Source organism: Carassius gibelio, chromosome B22, assembly GCF_023724105.1.
Source record: "Carassius gibelio isolate Cgi1373 ecotype wild population from Czech Republic chromosome B22, carGib1.2-hapl.c, whole genome shotgun sequence".
Taxonomy (NCBI): Eukaryota; Metazoa; Chordata; class Actinopteri; order Cypriniformes; family Cyprinidae; genus Carassius; species Carassius gibelio.
Window position 1 is genome coordinate 46794448 of NC_068417.1, and position 5000 is coordinate 46799447.

At 39.8% G+C, this 5000-nt stretch overlaps 6 non-coding genes across 6 annotated transcripts in view; all 6 read right to left on the minus strand.

Moving 5' to 3' along the window:
* Positions 1 to 1687: 1687 nt before the first annotated feature.
* LOC128008020 (5S ribosomal RNA) lies at positions 1688 to 1806 on the minus strand. The gene has a single exon (XR_008179760.1). It is a non-coding gene; the product is annotated as a 5S ribosomal RNA (ribosomal RNA).
* Positions 1807 to 2322: 516 nt separating this feature from the next.
* LOC127997646 (5S ribosomal RNA) lies at positions 2323 to 2441 on the minus strand. The gene has a single exon (XR_008170509.1). It is a non-coding gene; the product is annotated as a 5S ribosomal RNA (ribosomal RNA).
* A 510-nt stretch (positions 2442 to 2951) lies between these two features.
* LOC128008021 (5S ribosomal RNA) lies at positions 2952 to 3070 on the minus strand. The gene has a single exon (XR_008179761.1). It is a non-coding gene; the product is annotated as a 5S ribosomal RNA (ribosomal RNA).
* Positions 3071 to 3586: 516 nt separating this feature from the next.
* On the minus strand, positions 3587 to 3705 carry LOC128008022 (5S ribosomal RNA). The gene has a single exon (XR_008179762.1). It is a non-coding gene; the product is annotated as a 5S ribosomal RNA (ribosomal RNA).
* A 650-nt stretch (positions 3706 to 4355) lies between these two features.
* LOC128008023 (5S ribosomal RNA) lies at positions 4356 to 4474 on the minus strand. The gene has a single exon (XR_008179763.1). It is a non-coding gene; the product is annotated as a 5S ribosomal RNA (ribosomal RNA).
* Positions 4475 to 4990: 516 nt separating this feature from the next.
* Positions 4991 to 5000, minus strand: part of LOC128008024 (5S ribosomal RNA) — a 119-nt gene continuing 109 nt past the window's right edge. Inside the window, exon 1 of the ribosomal RNA XR_008179764.1 lies at positions 4991 to 5000. This exon is cut by the window's right edge and continues 109 nt beyond it. This is a non-coding gene — a ribosomal RNA (5S ribosomal RNA).

Consider the following 5000-nt stretch of genomic DNA (forward strand, 5'->3'; position numbering starts at 1 on the left):
TGAGAGCAGTCTTAACAGAGGCCAATGATTGTGAAGTTGCATTGCCCATGGTTGCTTTACCCACAAACCTTTTCTTTACTTGATTTTCCATGCAACACTCGACCAGTCCTGTTCCAGCACTTTGAGTTATGTGATCCTTTAGCCCCGGATGCAATAGCTGACTTTCAAAGTCGTCCAAAGTATTCCCTAATGTGCCGCCTTGAACAGATCCATTCTCCTCCTCGTTTACCCCACTGGACAAATCTGCTCCCCCCATCACATCACCATAATGTACATCACTCAGTTCTTTGCACTCTCTAGCATAATGTCCTTGTTTATCACACTTGTAACAAGTAAACTCAGGGCAGTCCCTCAATACATGTCCAGGCTGGATACAAATACGACACACTTTTACTTGCCTGTTATGAATTACTCTAAAGTGCTCAGCACCCTCCAGTGTTTCAAACTTGGTTGAATATGGCAATGATTGAACAGTGTCAGTGAACTTAACTTTACAGAAGCGGGTCCCATCTGCAATATCTGTTCCTGGCCATCTCCTCCTCTTGATTGGGGATGTTGCATTGACACCCCATCCATTAAGTTTCTCCAAAATTTCCTCATCCGTGATGTACACAGGAAGATTCATGAATGAAACAACAAGCTCATCATTGCTCAGATCTCTAGCCATAATTTGACAGTTTTTGATTTTAAAACCATCGATAAGTCTTTCCTTTCCTTTACTGTGGTTCATTGTAATTTCATACTTTTTGTCCCCTTTGAAACGACATCCAATCACAGCACCACAGACTTCATTAATTCCTCTAAGTAATTCCATCATTGTTATTTTCTCATCTCCAACAATTTCCACACTCACAGTTAAGTTCTTTTCAAACGCCTTGTCCTCCATCATGACTAGATTCCTGCTGTTCTTCTTAGATACCAGATCTGTTTGTAGTACTCCAATGTCTCCCACCATGTGCTCCATTCAATTAACAAACAAAACCTCCAGGAACAAAAAAGAATAAAACTCCTCCTACAAACAGCAGCTGCTGCAGGAGGGGTAAGGAAAACAACTTTAGAGCTTAATTAAACACCAATTTTTGCATGAATTTCAATTTAAACCTTGGGAAAAATAAATCAGATCAAAATTCCACCCTCTCCTAGCACACGCTCAGGTTGGTATGGCCGTAAGCGAAGACAGCAGCAAAGAGAGGGCTATTTAAAGACCAGCCAATCTAATCGCCAGTACATTATATAAGTAGGAAAGAAAACCCAAAAGCTTATAGCACCTGGTATTCCTAGGCAGTCTCTCATCAAAGTGCTAACCATACCTAAACCTGCTTAGATTCAGAGATCGGGCATTGACTCTATTTTTTGGCAAAATTATTATATACTAAGTGAAAAATGTCCAAAAAGCTTACAGCACCTGGTATTCCCAGGCAGTCTCCCATCCATGTACTAACCAGGCCCAAACCTGTTAATATTCAGAGATCGGGCATTGACTCTATTTTTTTTTTTTTTTTTTTTTTTTTAATGAAAGATTATTATATAATTCGTGAAATTTTTCAAACAGATTAAAGCACCTGGTATTCCCAGGCAGTCTCCCATCCATGTACTAACCAGGCCCAAACCTGCTAATATTCAGAGATCGGGCATTGACTCTATTTTTTGGCAAAATTATTATATACTAAGTGAAAAATGTCCAAAAAGCTTACAGCACCTGGTATTCCCAGGCGGTCTCCCATCCAAGTACTAACCAGGCCCAAACCTGCTTAGCTTCCGAGATCAGACGAGATCGGGCATAGCCAGGTTGGTATGGCCGTAAGCAAAGACTGCTGCAAAGAGAGGGCTATTTAAAGACCAGCCAATCTAATCGCCAGTACATTATATAAGTAGGAAAGAAAACCCAAAAGCTTAAAGCACCTGGTATTCCTAGGCAGTCTCTCATCAAAGTGCTAACCATACCTAAACCTGCTAAGATTCAGAGATCGGGCATTGACTCTTTTTTTTTTTTTTTTTTTTTTTTTTTAAATGAAAGATTATTATATAATTCGTGAAATTTTCCAAAGAGATTAAAGCACCTGGTATTCCCAGGCAGTCTCTCATCAAAGTGCTAACCAGACCTAAACCTGCTAAGATTCAGAGATCGGGCATTGACTCTATTTTTTGGCAAAATTATTATATACTAAGTGAAAAATGTCCAAAAAGCTTACAGCACCTGGTATTCCCAGGCAGTCTCCCATCCATGTACTAACCAGGCCCAAACCTGTTAATATTCAGAGATCGGGCATTGACTCTATTTTTTGGCAAAATTATTATATACTAAGTGAAAAATGTCCAAAAAGCTTACAGCACCTGGTATTCCCAGGCGGTCTCCCATCCAAGTACTAACCAGGCCCAAACCTGCTTAGCTTCCGAGATCAGACGAGATCGGGCATAGCCAGGTTGGTATGGCCGTACGCGAAGACAGCAGCAAAGAGAGGGCTATTTAAAGACCAGCCAATCTAATCGCCAGTACATTATATAAGTAGGAAAGAAAACCCAAAAGCTTAAAGCACCTGGTATTCCTAGGCAGTCTATCATCAAAGTGCTAACCATACCTAAACCTGCTAAGATTCAGAGATCGGGCATTGACTCTATTTTTTGGCAAAATTATTATATACTAAGTGAAAAATGTCCAAAAAGCTTACAGCACCTGGTATTCCCAGGCAGTCTCCCATCCATGTACTAACCAGGCCCAAACCTGTTAATATTCAGAGATCGGGCATTGACTCTATTTTTTTTTTTTTTTTTTTTAATGAAAGATTATTATATAATTCGTGAAATTTTTCAAACAGATTAAAGCACCTGGTATTCCCAGGCAGTCTCCCATCCATGTACTAACCAGGCCCAAACCTGCTAATATTCAGAGATCGGGCATTGACTCTATTTTTTGGCAAAATTATTATATACTAAGTGAAAAATGTCCAAAAAGCTTACAGCACCTGGTATTCCCAGGCGGTCTCCCATCCAAGTACTAACCAGGCCCAAACCTGCTTAGCTTCCGAGATCAGACGAGATCGGGCATAGCCAGGTTGGTATGGCCGTAAGCAAAGACTGCTGCAAAGAGAGGGCTATTTAAAGACCAGCCAATCTAATCGCCAGTACATTATATAAGTAGGAAAGAAAACCCAAAAGCTTAAAGCACCTGGTATTCCTAGGCAGTCTCTCATCAAAGTGCTAACCATACCTAAACCTGCTAAGATTCAGAGATCGGGCATTGACTCTTTTTTTTTTTTTTTTTTTTTTTTTTTAAATGAAAGATTATTATATAATTCGTGAAATTTTCCAAAGAGATTAAAGCACCTGGTATTCCCAGGCAGTCTCTCATCAAAGTGCTAACCAGACCTAAACCTGCTAATATTCAGAGATCGGGCATTGACTCTATTTTTTGGCAAAATTATTATATACTAAGTGAAAAATGTCCAAAAAGCTTACAGCACCTGGTATTCCCAGGCAGTCTCCCATCCATGTACTAACCAGGCCCAAACCTGTTAATATTCAGAGATCGGGCATTGACTCTATTTTTTGGCAAAATTATTATATACTAAGTGAAAAATGTCCAAAAAGCTTACAGCACCTGGTATTCCCAGGCGGTCTCCCATCCAAGTACTAACCAGGCCCAAACCTGCTTAGCTTCCGAGATCAGACGAGATCGGGCATAGCCAGGTTGGTATGGCCGTAAGCGAAGACAGCAGCAAAGAGAGGGCTATTTAAAGACCAGCCAATCTAATCGCCAGTACATTATATAAGTAAGAAAGAAAACCCAAAAGCTTAAAGCACCTGGTATTCCTAGGCAGTCTCTCATCAAAGTGCTAACCATACCTAAACCTGCTAAGATTCAGAGATCGGGCATTGACTCTATTTTTTGGCAAAATTATTATATACTAAGTGAAAAATGTCCAAAAAGCTTACAGCACCTGGTATTCCCAGGCAGTCTCCCATCCATGTACTAACCAGGCCCAAACTTGTTAATATTCAGAGATCGGGCATTGACTCTATTTTTTGGCAAAATTATTATATACTAAGTGAAAAATGTCCAAAAAGCTTACAGCACCTGGTATTCCCAGGCAGTCTCCCATCCATGTACTAACCAGGCCCAAACCTGTTAATATTCAGAGATCGGGCATTGACTCTATTTTTTTTTTTTTTTTTTTTTTTAATGAAAGATTATTATATAATTCGTGAAATTTTTCAAACAGATTAAAGCACCTGGTATTCCCAGGCAGTCTCCCATCCATGTACTAACCAGGCCCAAACCTGCTAATATTCAGAGATCGGGCATTGACTCTATTTTTTGGCAAAATTATTATATACTAAGTGAAAAATGTCCAAAAAGCTTACAGCACCTGGTATTCCCAGGCGGTCTCCCATCCAAGTACTAACCAGGCCCAAACCTGCTTAGCTTCCGAGATCAGACGAGATCGGGCATAGCCAGGTTGGTATGGCCGTAAGCAAAGACTGCTGCAAAGAGAGGGCTATTTAAAGACCAGCCAATCTAATCGCCAGTACATTATATAAGTAGGAAAGAAAACCCAAAAGCTTAAAGCACCTGGTATTCCTAGGCAGTCTCTCATCAAAGTGCTAACCATACCTAAACCTGCTAAGATTCAGAGATCGGGCATTGACTCTTTTTTTTTTTTTTTTTTTTTTTTTTTAAATGAAAGATTATTATATAATTCGTGAAATTTTCCAAAGAGATTAAAGCACCTGGTATTCCCAGGCAGTCTCTCATCAAAGTGCTAACCAGACCTAAACCTGCTAAGATTCAGAGATCGGGCATTGACTCTATTTTTTGGCAAAATTATTATATACTAAGTGAAAAATGTCCAAAAAGCTTACAGCACCTGGTATTCCCAGGCAGTCTCCCATCCATGTACTAACCAGGCCCAAACCTGTTAATATTCAGAGATCGGGCATTGACTCTATTTTTTGGCAAAATTATTATATACTAAGTGAAAAATGTCCAAAAAGCTTACAGC